At 36.5% G+C, this 17453-nt stretch overlaps 1 protein-coding gene across 26 annotated transcripts in view; it reads left to right on the top strand.

Moving 5' to 3' along the window:
- MAP2 (microtubule associated protein 2) overlaps positions 1 to 17453 on the top strand; it is a 277955-nt gene that overhangs the window by 122520 nt on the left and 137982 nt on the right. For 8 of the 26 annotated variants that reach the window (XM_060301894.1, XM_060301902.1, XM_060301899.1 and 5 more), the window contains exons 1-2: positions 9794 to 10165; positions 10438 to 10505. The gene's annotated coding sequence lies outside the window, so the exon portion shown is untranslated. Of the gene's footprint in view, positions 1 to 9791; positions 10166 to 10437; positions 10506 to 17453 lie in introns of those variants that run through there. The other 18 variants (XM_060301922.1, XM_060301911.1, XM_060301907.1 and 15 more) reach the window with 6 other exon arrangements.

Here is a 17453-nt window from a genome sequence, read left to right as displayed (position 1 = left end):
CCTCCCATGCCAGCTTCCCCATCCAAACCCAGGATAGTTCTCTAGCTCACAGTGGAATCTCTTGGCCTCTTTCAAACTAAATCAACAGTGGAACTCCCAAGCTCTGAAATCAGTTCCAAGCTCTACAGACCAAGTTAATATTAACATGGGTATGAGCTGTGCTGTCCCCAAATCCCGGATAGAGGTTTTGGTCTTTAATCAAGATAAAACCGTGAAGCTAAAGTAACATTGCACTCATCTGACATAAACAGGTTTTTTATTCATCTTATAGTTACTTTGTACTTGAAAGAGTAAGCTTTCTTCTGTGGCTGTCAGTTTACAGGCATCAGGAGCAAAACTTGTAGAAATACAGCAAGAATGGTGAAGACAACGTTAGAATTTTATGAGCAATATTTGCAGATTTTATTTAAAGTGTATGTCATAAATCCAGTCTTGGAATCCTCTTTGTATCCTCATTTGACTCTTAGTAGTCAGTGTGAAATGAAAGTTAGTTCATCTTAAAATGTCCTTGATTAGAGCAATTTTTTTTTTTTCTGGATGCTACCTGGCATTACTGATTGTAGCTAGTAAAGAAGGAATAATAGGAAAGGAAACATGAATAAAAAAAATAAAAGGAAACAATAAAATGTCATGTTTTTTAAAAAATGAATTTCCTAATTTTAATATAATCTTTAGTTAGAGAAGATATTGTGGTAATGCACTGTGCTTGTTCTTGGCACAAGTTCATATTCACACATAATTTGACCCCTCACCCCTCTTTTCACAGAACTCCTGTTGGCTTCATTGGCATAAGAGACGAAATACCTTTACATTTGGTGGAAATTATCCTATTTTATTTCAATCCTCTGTCGTGGTGTTTTTTCATAACCTTTTGTTTGTTGTTGCTGGTGGCAGTGGTGGTAATGTGAACCCCAGGGGCAAAGAATTGAGTTCTTCATAGTCTTTATCTTGGGGGCACCTGATCATCAGAACATGACAGTCCCTATTCTTGCTTCACAATATTAAAATTTTTCCCTTTTACCTCTGACCTCCACTTCTGTTTCCCTCTCCCCATATACCCTCATTGCAACATGCTTGATGTACATCTATCCTTGGTAGAGATGCCATTCTGCTTATGCCTTTTCCATTCAATACTGTCATACATTCACCTAGTTCAAAGCTTCCAACAGCTGTGCAGGACTCCAGACCTCCTTCTACCACCTTTGACTTGTTCTTACCCCTCACTGTAAGCACCGCAGTGTCTTCAACGCCCGGCATCAGAAACACCGAGTTGAGGTACCTCACACAGGTTCACCACTTGACCAGTCCACTTGTAATTGGGCCTCAAGAATACTTTCACCATTTTCTTTTGTCTGTTATTAAATCCAGACTTTAAAAATTATTTTACATTGATGGTGTCGTAATACGCTGGCTGGATAACGTATATTGGGGGGAATTGCAAACTCCATGGAAAATGTCTTTAAATTACTCTGTAGAATGAGCTGTATGTGGTTTTCCTTTCATCAGCTATTTCTAGGCATGATTTATAAATTCTTAAATATATCAGTCACTGGTAGTACTTCCTAAACCATAGGGTTTTTTTTCTTACATTTGTCATATAATTTTGTGACCTTCCTCTCTGGAGCCTTTAGCTCTTTGTTTACTAAGTTACTTAGAAAGTGTAACAGGAAGTTGTAACTCCATCCTCACTAGTACAAAACATGTGTCCTATGCTAAAAGGTATCGTTTATTAATGAAATATGCAGTCTTTAAACAAAGGGCAGAATTGAAGATTGTTTTCTCCTATTATTTGCCTATGTGCAGTATCAGGGATTCTAAATCAAAATGCTATCTTTGGATCTCTTGTCTCTGTGAACAGATGTTAAAAAGAAAATTACTCCGAGCAAAGATATTTTATGTAAGTAATCAAGCATTTAACCTAAAGAAGCATGCAGGCAGCCAATCAATAGTGAGGAAATGCTCTTTGTCTGTTTTTCACTCTCCCTCACTCAGAGACAGACTGTTCACCTCCAGGCCATAGGCATATTGAAGGTGACATTCTCTCTTTCCAAGATAATCCTCATGATAGGATGCACTTAATTTATGCTGTTGATGAGACTGAACCGAACTGATTTGCATATCATCAATACATGTAAATCCTGAGTAGAGGGCCAGCCATCCAAATTAAAATATTCCCTGTCAAGGACTTGCTGTGTCTAGCAAATTCTGGAGTGAAGCTAATTGCAAGTCGTTGGTGAATATAGATGCTGTTCAAGATTTATAAGACTGCATTGGAGGGCACATGAAACTTAAGATTTCTTTAGAACAATGTGTCTGTTTAAAACTACTCTTGTTCAGACTCAGCTGGGCATTCAGTAATGCCAGCCATTGAATGAGATCTTTCAAGTGCCTCAGCCCGCCTCACCTGTCAGACTGGCTCACTGATTTATAATTGAAACCCTGTTTGCTTCCAAAGCTCTTGATCCTCTAACCCTTCTCTACCCTTCTCACATATTCTTACTTTTCCCCTTTTGATCTGAGCGTCTTAACTTTCCTAACACACATCATAATTTTTCATTTACTTTTCTTCTTCAGGTGATACATATAGCACTGGGTCCATCTTAGCATTTCTATGCTATTTTATCGTCTTCACTTTTCCCCAATTGTAAAATAAGTTTCTCTTTCATTGCACTTGGCTTTTAATGGAATGTCCTGACTGCCAGTTTCTGAAGGTTTCCCTTTGTGCAGTCTTTGTTCATTTAGCATAGCTTTCACATCCCCTTCTCTCATCAGCCAATCAATCAATCATACATTTTATTGAGCAGCTCCAAATTAACATATGAAGTAATAAGAAAATTGTAATCAGCCTTTGCTATCTAGAAAAACATGTCATTTAGGCACCTTCTGCTTTTTTCTTGTATGGCATCTATGTGCCCACAGGTGTTTCAGCAGAAGGTGTCTATAAGCTGGGCACTCTATTCCCTTTTCTTTATTTCTTTAGTTCTACTGGGTTCAAAATAAATAGATACCGTGCTGTAGTACTCTGTACAGTGATCACAATAACCACATGTTTTTCTCCCCATCTCCAATTCCACTTTTTTCTAAGTCAACATCCACAAAACGAATTAATATTATTTATTGTGCCCCAGTGCAGAAAGAGTCACTAGATATTATAGAAAGAAAATGGTATAAAACGCATGGAGTCTGCCCTCAACTATCTTGAAACCGCAGGACCTTGGTAGAAAGTTTGTTTAAATAATTCCTTAAATATTTTCCTGTTTCCTTGACCATGCTCCCCCTGACTTTGGGGTAAAAGGAGAAGGAAGAGTTGGGAAGGGGTAGGCAAAACATAAAGAATTAGAAAGGAAGGAAAAAAAACAATAAGAGTGTGGCAGTTTAAGAAAAAAAAGTTAGGGGTCTTAGGGATGTGGAAATTTCTCTCCCAGACACATTTGTTGGCCCAGGTATTTACAATGGCTACCTTTGCAAACAGCATATTGTCACAATCCACTTGAAAAATAAGTCACAGTAGATGGAAAACGTCTAGAAAAAAAATCTTGAGTTATTTTTTCTGGGGTATTAAATAAAACACTCTTATTTCTTCAATTATAGGTTTGCTATTAGAAGCAAAAGAGGGAAGAAAAGCCACAAAACTATGGAAAAATGATAGTATAAATATAATGTAATTTCAAACATTGCTATATAGGATCCTTCCCACATGAACTCTTTCTAGCCAACTTGATGGTACAGTTGGGAAAGAATATTCATTTGTAGACATTGATCATGTATAATATTTCCTTTGAAATTAAAAGTCAGTATGTCTTTCGTAGCTTAGAAATCTGATGATAGGATGAAACATAAAAGTGCCCCCACTCTACATTACAGTTCTTTCTTTTCACACAGGGATTTGGTATCCATCATTATATTTTTTGGTTCCAGTCAATAGGAGGATTTAGGACCTTAGTGCACTTTTAGATATACCATTGAACGTATTCTAAACAGTCAAAGTGTATGTAGTTCTGACAAGCTGTTTTATTTAACCTATGTGTAACCACATACCCATATCCCTTAATTCTCTCCTCCCATCTCTAATGTAATCCTGGTACAAGGACTAGAGGAAGAGGAATGACAGGGACTAAGAAATTTCATATGTATTTCTTGTTGGCGATCACCTTAACGTCTACTCTCTCCTAAACAGCGGGAGAATAAGTATGGACTTCATGAATTTTCAGAATGTGGATTTTGGCTGTTCACGAAATAAATTCCTGTAATATATACATTTTCAGAAATCATTTCACATATGACATTGCATTTATTAAACCATCACAGCAGACGTTTTATGATTTGAACTGGAAATACTAAACACTGCAAAAACAAATGCTGTAGGAGCTTGCAGAATTTAAACCTTTTCAGAATAATCTAGTGATGTTCAGGTTAAAGACTGCCTAACTCAGATGGATTGGCCCTAGCTTACCTCTCAATTACTGCTAGTTCTCCAGTTCTCTGAGGTTGCTGAGTATTGAAGGAATGACAAAGATTTAGAATATTGAGGTAACAGTCTTCACAGCTTAGAGAGCAGTAAACAAAATAACTCCTTTTAGCAGTTTTCAAAAACAAATCAGGATTTTAGATCTAATGTCAAGCAACGCAGCATTTGATTTTGCAGCATCTGATTTTGTGTCCTTATCCAGTCTTCCATTGAACTGTAATGGTCCCACTTGTGGAGACATTAGATAAAACGAAGGTTCATCTCCTGCTTCCAGGAAGATCCGCCAAGCAATTCATAATTCCTGAAGATGATTCTGCTTGACTGACCGTTAAATTACAATTTTATTAAGTGAGAATTCCTCAACACTAATTCTTATAATTTTCTTTCATGGCTTGCCCATTTCTCCGGTAAATATGGTTTCCCCACAGGCTGGTTGTATCTCCAGTAGTGAAAGGAAGCAGTTTGTATCCACTTTTAGGTAATTGGAAAGATGAAGATAAATATGCAAGTCATAAGTAAGGATTCACAAGCAAATAAAAAAATTGCTAGAAGAATTTTTGTACAAATCAATAATAAACACATGGATAATAAATATTTTTAAACATCTGAAGTAAAAGGAGAGATGTGCTCAAAATGGCTATAAATGTGCCAAAGATGAAAAGCCTAAAACTTGTATATTTGTTAACCAAGACATAAACTAAATGAAATACTTAAAACCATGAGTTTTGTCTAGTGATTTCTGAAACTGAATGTACTCCACTGATGAGCTCAGAATTCAGAAATTTTAGGAAGTAATTCATGCTTTTTACATGAGTTTTCGTGTTATAATTTTAATTATTTATTCATATAGGCGTGAGCTCAATGAATATTTATTGTGTACCAGTTATGTACCAGGCCCAGTTCTAGGTACCTGGGATACGTTAGTGAACAGAACGGGCAAAGAGTTTGCCTTCATGGAGATTACAAGTGAATGAGGAGAGAAGACAATAAAGAATAAACATAAGTAAATTACGTAGTATATTAGACAATGATAAGTATTGTACAAAATAGGATAAAGGAGGTTAAGAATGGAAATTGCATAGGGAGGGTGGGAGGGAGATGCAAGAGGGAGGAGATATGGGGATATATGTACACATATAGCTGATTCACTTTGTTATACAGCAGAAACTAACACACCATAGTAAAGCAATTATACTCCAATAAAGTTTAAAAATTTTTTTTAATTATAAAAATAAAAAGAATGGAAATTGCAGACTGCAGTATTAAATAGGATAGTTAGGTTAAGCGTCCTTGAGAAGATAATGTTTGAGGAAAGGCTTGAGGGAGGGAATGGAGTTATTTGGAAGAAAAGTGTCCACAGCCAAAATCTGACTAAATAAATTCAATTTAAATAAGGCAGGCATTATACAATATGGTGTTGATATAATATTCTCTGATGTAACCTTTAAGATTCACCATGGTATTTGATTATTTCTAACTTGATATAATGAAATGAGGGTAGTGATTGACTAGGTGAGACAGGTATTTTTTTATTATAATCTATGCTTCTTAGACATAGGTTAATTGCAACAAGATGTTTAAAAACATACACAATAAACTCAAATTGTCAAACAATGAAGTTTTTTAAAAACACATGAGCATGTATCCCATGCATGTGGCTCTGTATACTCTGCCAAGAATAGACCAGATAGTAGTAAATAAAATTACCATGTCTTCCTCAGCTATAGGAATGTTTGTGTTCACACTATACATCATTTAAGTATGAACTGATGGAATTTGAAATAATCCTGAAAGTAAAAATTCTTGTTTCTGCTACTATCTCTTTCATGCACACCTAGAGCAATACATAGTCTGTCTTAAGTACCTGTCCTAGAAAAATGGAAAAGTCTTAATTCTATGTTTAATTTATCTCTCCTATTCTGATACCTTAGAAGTGTTAAGCTGAATTACAACCTAATTAGCTCAGAAGTCCAGGGACTGAATTTCTGCTCCACCACTTACCAGCTGTGTGTCCTTAGCATTTAACTAAACCTAATTGGACCTGTTTCCTCAACTGTGAAAAGGAGGTTCCTAACAGAGTTGTTGAATAAAATAATGTGTTCAAAGAGGTTGGCACATTATAGGAACTTAATAATTTATATGAGAAGCATATCTTATGCCTTTTTAATTGGTCAATACCAGAATAACTGAGTATACACAACTGAAGATCAGCCAGAGGTCATATATAATACCAGGCATTATAGCATCACAGTGATTTTTTTTTTTTTGATATCGTGATTCAGAGGAAGGAAAGAGCTTTGTGGCACTGTATCCTGGGAGAGTTCTGGAAGCCATTATAAAAGAGGACAGAACTTTAAATGGACTAAAAAGGAAGCATAAGATGGGGGTTGGAGAAAAAACAGTAGACTATTGCTGAAATAAACTATTGGTTATGGTGGGCACTAATGGGCAAGGTATGAAAGCCCTAGCTGGGAAACTGATATGACCAAAGGCTTCAAGGACGTAAGGAAAAAGTACCTCCATTATCCTCTCCTAAAGTGCTTAAGAAATTCAGACTAGTGCACTTAAGGAACAAAACCAAGAGTCTTCCAGAAGAGCCACAGGGGTGAGCTAACTGAATTTGGGATCAGGGGATTCATAAAGATCAGGACCTGAGATAAAGCAGATATACCAGAGTGGCAGAGACATCGTGTCTCATCAAAGTGAGAAAAAGAACTGTGAACTTAGATTTCTGTTTACTTCTGTGTACCACTCAGTATAATTGAAGTTCCTTGAGGAGGAATGTTGTTCTCTTTTTTTCCCATACGTAGAACCTATCAGTTGTCTGAAATATATGTGTGTGTGCCATTAAAATTGGTTAAATGAGCCGACAAAGGGTGCTAGACTCATTCTCATTGATTGAACCAGGTATCTCCAAATATTAAATGACTCCCGAGGAGTATCAAATATGTTTGGAAGCTGAGCTAATTTTTAAACTGACCAAGACCACTATGTATGCTTTATGAGGTCTTGATAAAATGATTCATGTTTCAAGAAATGATAGTCTTGTGCATCGTTTTTTATGCTCAGAAGTGAACAATAGAGGACAGCATATTAAAACAAAACATTTGCTTTGAAAAATAACCTTCATGTCCAAAATCACTGAAGAAAAAAATAGACGTTTAATAGAAAGATCATATTTAAAAGGATACTTTTGAGGGGAAAAGAATCCTAACCACTATGTAGGATTCACTGAAACCTGAAATCTCTTGTAATTGTTACCTAGGGTAATCATATATTTTTTTTTACTGTGACTAATTTATTTTATAGATGACAACTGGGGACAGAGGGTAATAGTGGTGGCAGCAGCTGTATATTAAACATCAAAAAAGGCAATATGGCTCTACTTATCAATGAGTTAACCTAAAAGCAACGAGTCATAAGAACCGAATATCGAAAGAACATTTTATAAAGGAAATAAAAGCAGTAAAACATCAAGGTCAAAATCCTACTCACATTTTTTACTAAGTAGAACAGAAATACGCCCCCCAGTGGTTGCTTTGAGTGATTTTTTTTTTTTTTTTTTTTTTAATTTTGCAGCTTCATTATTTGGGTAACCCCAGGAAGGTTCACATTGTCTATAACTAGGAAGAACATTGGGAGGCTGATTCAATTCGATTGCCCAATTTCATGCTTGCAGAAAGAATGATGCCAGGGAGGATGGAGGGCCTAGTAAATGCTGATTAAGTTCAGGCTCTACAAGATAGGTTCACAAAAGGGCGATCATGCCAATCTGACTGCCAGACTGGAAATGAAAGAAAAGCAGTGACATAATTACCCCAGATTCTCCAGACGTCCAGTACAGTACAGCACAGCTATTAAACAAAGCTAGTCCTCGGATTAATTGCAATGCATAATTTTAAAGAGGAAGATCTCTGCTTTAACAAATAGAAGAAGGCTTAGAAAATCAAAGACAAAGGGTGTTTCTGGAATTTGTTGTGCTTGCAAACAGAATGGAAGAGAGCACATAAAGAAAGTCACTTGGTGAGAGAAGAAAAACAGGGGACCCAAACCAGGAACCTGGGATGGTGTCTCTGTTGGATCTCCTGTCAGTTTTGTGACCTTGGTCAGATTCCCTGGGCCTCAGCTTTCACAACTGTGAGTCAGAGGGTGTGGACTAGGTTCAGAGGTGTCCATGAATCCAGGAGAGGGTCAGAGGCAAGGAGTGTCAGGATCCATGTCATACAAAAGAACCAGACTTATGAAAGCACAATTAGCTGGTGATCAAAAAGTAGAGAAGAAAGGTGGCTGATAGAGAATGCAGATTCATCCTAATGCGTTTGAAATCTAATATAAAACTGATAGACAGTTGTTTCCAGAAAGAAGAAAATGAAGCATGTCATTCTGTCTCTGAATTTCCTCCACTGTAGTCTGCTTCCATCTTCTCTATCATCACCTTATTTTTTTTCCTACTTTCTGTTTCCGGTAACCATGGTGATGCTCCCTCCCAGCAGTCTTCTTCACAGCCGGCCCTTTTGGTACACATGGCATTTTGCTACATTCACTGATGCAGGAAGCTAAGAATGCTGTAAAAATTAATTTATTTATTAACATTTTCCCCATCCCTTTTGTCCAGGAAATAAATGCAGGGAATTATTCCATACTTAACCTCCCTACATAAGGGGCACTGTAAAACTGGGATATCAACTGTTACTTTCAGTTACTAACATAAAGGGGATACTGATTATGTCAGAGATTCAATTCCCTGTCTTGGTCCTCAGGGACTGTAAAGTCTCGATACTCAAGCTGGTTGCTACCTCTTTTTTGCTTTTTTATGTGAAGGGGATAAAATAGATTGCCCCCAGAAATCACACATCAACCCTGGTTTCCTAATCCTCTTTGTTTTTTGCTGCATTCTCCCTTGTAAGGAAACCATTGCCAAGTGCGTAATTATCACAGTTACAAGGGGATTGAATTTTCCATTAAAAAATATACATAAATATAAACATTTCTCTAATGAGCACAGTTATTTATTTGGAATATAAATAAGCAATATGTGATACTCAGTTTCAAAAAATATTGTAATTTTCTGCTAATGACAAAACCTCAAAAATCTCTGATGCCATGAATGCAGATAATAAAAATTCCCATAAACTATTTTGTCATGTCCAGTTTATGTAGCCCAACTTCTTTGTAATCCTATATGCCGGAAAATGGTTTCTCTATTTAAGCATGGTGTGTGTGTGTGTGTGTGTATGTGTCTGGCATTAACACAAAGGAGAACAGATGATGACATTCATAGGCTTATAGACTCGACTCCTGGGGACACACTTGGATGGAGGCAATTAAGATGCCTGTCAGGCATTTGATACCAGAAGCCCCTATGCAAACCTCTAAATCATATGCCAGGGCTACATCTTATTGTCAGTGAATGATGGCGGAACTGGGTGGCTTGTCATCATTCTCGAAAATTCTGAGGCTAGTGAGCTCTCTCACCCTCTCCCACTCGCCTTATTTTCCTTTTCGCCACTGCGGGGACTTTTTCTAATTTGCAGCTTCCCTTTCCCCGACACACACAGACAGGAGCTGGTGGTTTGCAGACTGCGTCTGTCTGGAACTAGAGAGCCTGAGCCAGCCCGCGGAGATAATGCTAGGGGAGAAGGATTCTGCAGCAATTCTCAAAGGCTAGACTTGGGTGGTATCGCTGCATATGCTCTGGTAATGGTTTGGGTTTTTTTACATTTTATTTTGTTTTCTTTTTAATCCATTTTTCAAAGCATCTGCTATATGTGATCTCACAGTAAAATGCTTTTAAATTCCTTACTGGGCTTTCTAAAAATTCAAGTACTGCATTTTTTGTGCTACAGATCTCAAGACGTAGATTTATTATCTGGATATACGAATGCGTTTGCTTGCTGGTGAGTTACAGTTTTCAATATTTAGCTAATAAATCTATATATGAATTTTTTTCTTTTGTTTTGTTTCGGTAGGTTCTTCAGCTTGTTGTCTCTAACCGAGGAAACATTGATTGGAAACTACTCATTCAGAAAAGTAAAAGGTACCACATGTTTTGTTTGGGTGTTTAAATGAGGGAAAATGAGGGAGGATTTGGAATGTTTTATTTAAATTAATCTCTCTATGGTTGGTCTTTTATCCTTAAGCCTACATTGATCATTGTCTATAGCATGTATGATTTGCTATGCCGAGAATGCCATTGTCCAAGGCTATTTTGATTCTAAGATGTCTAAAGAATTATGCTTTTTGTCTGTGCTGCAAGTTGTTAGCAAATATCAATATTTCTGGCTTTTTTAGGGATTTTTATCACTGTAACAGCTTTAAAAAATATCCAAAATTCTCTCTTAATGAAAAATTAAATAATTTGAATTTAAGAGAAATGTGCTAAGTAATGATTTTATCTGAGGGAATCCTGCTAGTAAGTGATATTTTTTAAATGGCTAAATAAAATGGCTTGCCCTTCCCAGGTAGAATGAGCACTAGAGACGAAAGCCCAGGGATGACTCAGTATTGTTGGGTTTTGCGAATAAAATATTGTAACTTCTTCACTGATGCTTTAGTCTTCAGCACTGTATATATTTAAAGGTTGAGGTTGTTCGTTATTGAAAGAACCGATTTTACATATGCTTTATTTAGCATTGACAGCATAAGAAAGTAATCTTTCATCTTGCCGTGAAAGCAGTTGAATCATTGATCCTGGGCCTTATGCCTTATGTGAAAAATATTAATCTTCAAATTCAACATCAGGATATATATTGATCGGAGATGCCAATTATGGGATTGTTAATTCTTTATGATGATCTTTGACTTGAACATATGCTCATGTCAGTAAAACCAATATTTGTAATTTGCCTTTTAAAAAACAGAAGACATTTTCCACCTTGCTGAGAAGATCAATACATCTTTTAAGTCTTTCCTTGGCATTCACCTCGAGTATCAGTCCAAAATATTTTATTCAGTAAGGTTTGTTTTCTTAAATGTACTTAAAAAATGGCTAATGTTTAACAACTGATCTTGAAATACCAGAAGTATGCAAGTGTACACCTGTGAGTGTGAATATTTGTAGCAGTTGAAGGAGATGAACGCATTGTGCTTATTTAATTTTCTCCGCAATGTGTAATTATGAAAGCCTTAATTTATTCATTCCACAAGCACTTTTTAAGAGCCTTGCTGCGGTGGGTAGTTATTGTGGGAGAGAAGGAAGGTGCAGATGCCACTGTCACCCCCCCTCTTCCAGAGTGTAGGCAGCGTCACATAATATTTTTGCACAGGAGAATGAATTCATTAAAATAAATCTGTGTGTTCTAAAAAAGGAAACTGCATTATTTCAGATATTGAACAAAATCTAATAGGCTAGTCTCAGAGATATGTGAAATAGATTGTGTTTTTTTCCTCAGAAATTTCTCAGTGGAATCATGTATGAAATTTCCAAACAGGACTTACTATTCCTCTTGGATACTATAAAACCCTTAGGACCATTCTCTCTTTTTAGGTTTCACTCAGAGTAAGTGAAAACATTTCATATTTGGTTATATATATATATATATTTGGTATTTTACCATCTAACTAAATTTCTACAGGATGTATTTCAGGTGAGAAACTGTTTGTTTCCTGATCTTCAGACTCATTTAGCAACTCACTATATTAATTTTGAACTTTGGGGTATTTACGTGAATTGGAAAAGGATGAAGCTGTTATTTAACCACTAAAAAATGTATTCAGTATATTGTCAATAGGCATTAATCAGCTTTGTTACGATTTATCTGGGTATTAGAGAAGTGGCATATTACCTCATCAAAAGTTTCTTGATTCCTAGATTTTCTAGGACCATTTTAAAATTCATCTTGTGGTTTGTTAATAGATTTTGTGTAATAAATCAGGGTTTATTCAAATAGTCTGTTACATTGTCAAATCAAAATAGAATTTGGCTATTGGACTCTCAGAGAGTCAGGGACATGTATCATGGTTTTTCTAATCAATATCATCTTGACATTAGTTAATTCCTTTACTGATTTTTTTCACTGAAATCTTCAGCATATAGAATAGTCCCTGGACAACAGCAGGAGTTCAGTAAATATTTATTTAATTATTTGATGGATAAATGACTTTGTCGATATTTCCCCCCATTACTTTTTTGTTCTTGTTTTTCATGAGGTTACAGACTCTAAAACAGACATTTGGTCCATTTTTTTTTTCAGTTACCCCAAATATTCATTATATGTTTCTAATTAATCAAAATTAATTAGATAATTAATATCAGGTAGAAAATCAGGCAAACCACGTGCCAAAATTTCTTCAGGCTGTATGCAAAAGGGTTTTTCTGGTCTTAGGTTAAGATGGAAAGAATTTTTGAAATGTCCCCTTTCACTTTCACCAGCTAAGGGAAAGACGCCAAACTGCAGTATGAGTTTTGCCTTATGGACGCTTCCTAAATACTACTCCCAGGCTTGGCATTGTTTACTGCTCTTCATGCCTTCAGCCAAAATTTTGCTGCAGCAGACGGGGCGGGGAGGCTGTTCTCTTTCTCTCTCAATGTAATACTAGGAATGATGTCATAATCTTCTTAAACGCTTCGTTGCTTATTATGGACTACTAAGTATGACATCATTTTATATATATATGCTTATATACATATATATATTCTGTAAGGAAACTTCTAGAATCATAATAGCTTTAGGGAATGCTATTCTTGTCATTTTTATTAATAAAACTATAATTTTTGTTATTAACTATGTGCTAGATAATATCCTAACATACGTTACTACATTTTAACTCTCTCTACAATCCGGGGAGATGGGTATGGTCTCCATATTATGAATGAACTGAGATTCCAATTGGACAGTCAACGCAAGTCTGGCCCAAAGGCCTTCATATTAATCACAGAATACTACATTTTTTTCTAGTAGATTTTTTGGCTCATAATCATCATTTTAATGTTTTATTATACACATGAAATATATGTTACTGAAATAAGGTTAAAACAGTATGCTTGTAGATTCTTGTTTATATATATATAAGGTAGGAGTGAATACATCTTCAAATACTTAACTGTAATGTTCAAGCTCTGGTATATTTTATATTTTAAATATATATTTTGTATTTAAGCTGAGGATTTTTATTCTTGAAAGAAGAATGTCAGAGATAAATTAGTTTTGAAATAAGTGGATTCATAAAATATCTCCTATGTCATTACAATGAAGTCATATTACTGAATTGCATCATCTATATAAGAAAATTAGCCAGAAAATTCAAGTGCTAAATAGTATAACTGATGCCATATCTTGCAAAGGCTTTTATTTTTTTTAATTGAAATCATGGCCGAAGTTTCATACGGCCAAAATGGATAAAGAAGCAGAAAACAGTGTGAAAATGCGCATGCGCCCTTAAAGTACAACTCACTAACCCAGAAGAACAACTGAGGGCACTAACAATTACACAAATATGTATTAGGATGGTCTAAGGGAGTAGAGGGAGTATATACAAGAGAACACCTTCTGAGCTCAGCTGGGTGCAGCAGATTAAAACCAGGAAGTAGCACCCAGGCTCATTGCAGGGCAGGATTACTAACAGTTGAGAAGACTCAACAGTGGAGGATGAGTCTTTTGAGGTGGAACTTAGGGATGAACGGAAATATTCAAGGGAGAGATAATGCCTGGAGGAGCTCTGAGAAGAACAAACGATATTAGCAAAGGATCCAAAGGAAGTGAACATGCAAGAAAAGCATAGACTGATCCCATTTATATTCTGGAATGCAGGGCAAAAGAAGGGGATTCTTAGAAGATAAGGATGGAAATATACGTGAATACTGTTAGGTTGTACCATGCCTAATATTCCTAATATTAGGAATGCCTAATATTCTACCCTTTTTGAACTACAAAATGAAAATTTCATTCAGTTCAACCTAATACATTGAAAGAGGACTGTAAATGCCAAGTTGAGGAGTTCTTTTCAGTATTCACTGAAAATCTATTGACTGTATTCTGGATAGGAGACCTCAATTACCTACACTGTGTTTTCACAGGACTTATTTTATAGCTCTGTATATGACAGGGTTGTGTGTGAGAGCATATTGAAGAAAGCATCACTTTGTAAGCTGTCATAGGATAATCCAGGAAAAAATAAAGGCTCAAACAGGGTGTTGACAGTGGGCATTAAAAAAGAGGTCACGAAAGTGGAAGTTGTTTCCGAACTCAAATTTATACCCTGAGAATAGCAACCTCTTGATTAGTAGGAGGGATGAAAAGCAGAAGAACTCAATGGTGACTCTAACATTTGAATTTGACAGCTGGAAAAATCAGGGGAGAAAGGTAGGTAAAAGTTGCTTGAGGAAAGAGCCCCCCTTTTATCTTTATCATATCCCTAGTCTCTAGCAGATAGCCTAGCACGTAGTAGACAGCCAATACATGCTGAATGAATGAGTGAGAGAGTGAATAAAATGAAGAGGCCAGTTTAGGCCATGATGGCTGGATGTGGGTGGACTGGTCTAGTAGATTGCAGAACATGTAGATCCAAAGCTGAGAAGAGAAATTAGGGAAATAGGAAGTGGATGACATTATCAAGAAAGATGAGAAGAGGACCAGAGAGGAAATTCTTGTTAGCATTCACCTTTAGGATGCAGAATGAGGGATGGGTTGACAAAGTTCAAGGAAGATTTTTTTTTTTTTAAACCAAAGAAAAAAGAAGATAGTTGAAGTAACAGAAAACAAGGCTAGAATGCAAATTCTCCAGAAAAATTGAAGAATGAGAATAAATAAAAGACTGCTGGATTTATTATTTATTTCAGTTATGTTTTCTGTTATGAAAACAATAAATCAACATTTTGTAAAGTTTATAAAATTAAGAAGAGTATAAGGAAGGAAATAGTAGCCATCCATAATTACACAATCCAGAGATTATGGTTAACATTTTCTAAACCTTTTAGCTTGTTTCTTTTCCTCTATTGCATTTAAATTTACATAATCAGGATCAGAACCATACAATTTGAATTCTGCCTTTTTTTCCACTCATCTCTTACAGCATTTTGCCACCTGCATAATGTTCTGTCATGTAGACGTTGGACATGTTTATTCCCCATTGTTCCTAATTTTTCACTGTCATCACAATAGTGCAATGGGATACTTCGTTATGTCACTCTTACATGATATTTCAAGTGATTTCCAATAGATATTTCCTAACAACAGAATCACTGTATTCTCTATTGTCAAGTTCCTGGTCAGATATAATTTGCTGGTTTCAAAATTAGCCTCAGCTTTCCTCCAAGAAAGAGAATCTAAAATTACTTTAGCACCTGCCATGTGCCAGCCTCTGGCACTTTAATTATCACAGTGACTCCAATGTAGATTCTTATATCTCCACTTAAAAAATGAAGGACCAGGGACTGAGAGAATTGCACAAGTTTTAGGACCAGTTTTGAATCTGGGTCTGACTCAGACCAATCAAACTGTGGGGACAGAAACAAGACCTCGAGAAGTAAATAAGTAAATAAGGATATGAAAATAATAGGATATGAAAATAACATTCTTAAGAAGGCCAGGGTTCTCAGGAAAGAGAATATGTAAGGCAAGGAGGGCGGTGACGTCCCCTTCTCTTACTAACACTGAGAGTCCTAAACTGAAGGGGAGGGGGTCGGGGGGTGTGCTATGTATGGAAGCAGAAGAAGGACACACTTAAAGAGCAAGGTCCTAATGGAAGGGAGATAAAGAGCACAGACAGGGATTTGGGCTTGGCAAGCAAAATTCATCTTCCCTACAGATAAAAGTGAAAGAAAAGAGAGTGAGATTGTCTAGTGGTAAAGATATGGGGACCTTAACATATCATCCAGACTTAATCTCAGACTGGAGGAAAATTCACTTATTCATTCAGTGAATATTTCTTTAACACCAATTCCATGCCCTTTTCCTTCCCTAATGGAACTTTCTTTCTAGTGAGGAGAAATAATCAGTGGGTAAACAAAATTAAAAGATTCCTGAGTCAGCTATGCAGAGAATTGGTGATAAGGTATAAGAGTAGATACTGGGAGATAAGCGTCTCAAACTTTACAGCAGAGATGAATCAACTGGGGATCTTATTAAAATGAAGATTTGGAATCAGTGGGTCTGAGGAGGGGCCTGAGATTCTATATTTTAACAAACTCCCAGGTGATGTTGTTGCTTTTGGACCATGGACCATGCTTTGATTAGCAAGAAGTTAGAAGGCAAATTTCCAGACCAAAAAAAAAAAAAAAAATTGATATGATAGGAGCTGTTGTTATGAGCATGTCAAATGTGAGTCCTTCTCTTCTTGCAGTAGCACTACATACTTTTAAGCCTCTTTGATGGTGAGAGAGAGTTTTGTCCCTCTTTAGCTCTAAGCTTTTTCAATTCCAATCAGTTATTTTATGAAAGCCATTGAACCAGTCCTAATGAGCTACATTTCGCTCTTTCCGCCCACGCGCAATGCTTTATCAAGCCATATAATAATGGATTCCTGTGGCTCAGGTTTGGGGATGTGAGTGCATATAACCCTGGGCCAGTTTCTTAACTCCAGTTCTGTTCCCTGCTTCATCATTTCCTTGGACTCCTCTCTGCCTGGATGTTCAGCACAGTCCTGGCCTGCTAAATTCTCTGGCCTGCTAGCTCTTCACATCCCTTATGTTCGTCTGTGCTTAGTAGCAGAGCTTCCCAATTTTTACCTCCCGTCTTCTTGCCACACACAGCCTAGTATAAGCCTTGGAGGACTCTCCTTAAAGTCACAGGAGGCTATTGAGTATAGTCTCTGATTTAAAGAATGCATTTTTTTTTTCCAACAAAATCATTTCCCTTTGGAGGACTGTTTCGGTTGGTGACAGCAAACTGCATTCCTCTGAAGGAAGGCTGCATGTGTTTGTAGATGATTAGAGTGTTCAGAGGGGCTAAGTGTTCACAAGAAGACTTGACAGACTCCATCTGGAGGAGTGTCATCTTTCTGCCTCACTGCTAGGCTGTAACTCTCAATCTTCCCTTATAGCTGCAGG

Source organism: Globicephala melas, chromosome 7 (assembly GCF_963455315.2).
Source record: "Globicephala melas chromosome 7, mGloMel1.2, whole genome shotgun sequence".
Lineage (NCBI taxonomy): Eukaryota > Metazoa > Chordata > Mammalia > Artiodactyla > Delphinidae > Globicephala > Globicephala melas.
The sequence above is the reverse complement of the archived record's forward strand: the minus strand, read 5'-3'. Positions and strand labels throughout refer to the sequence as shown.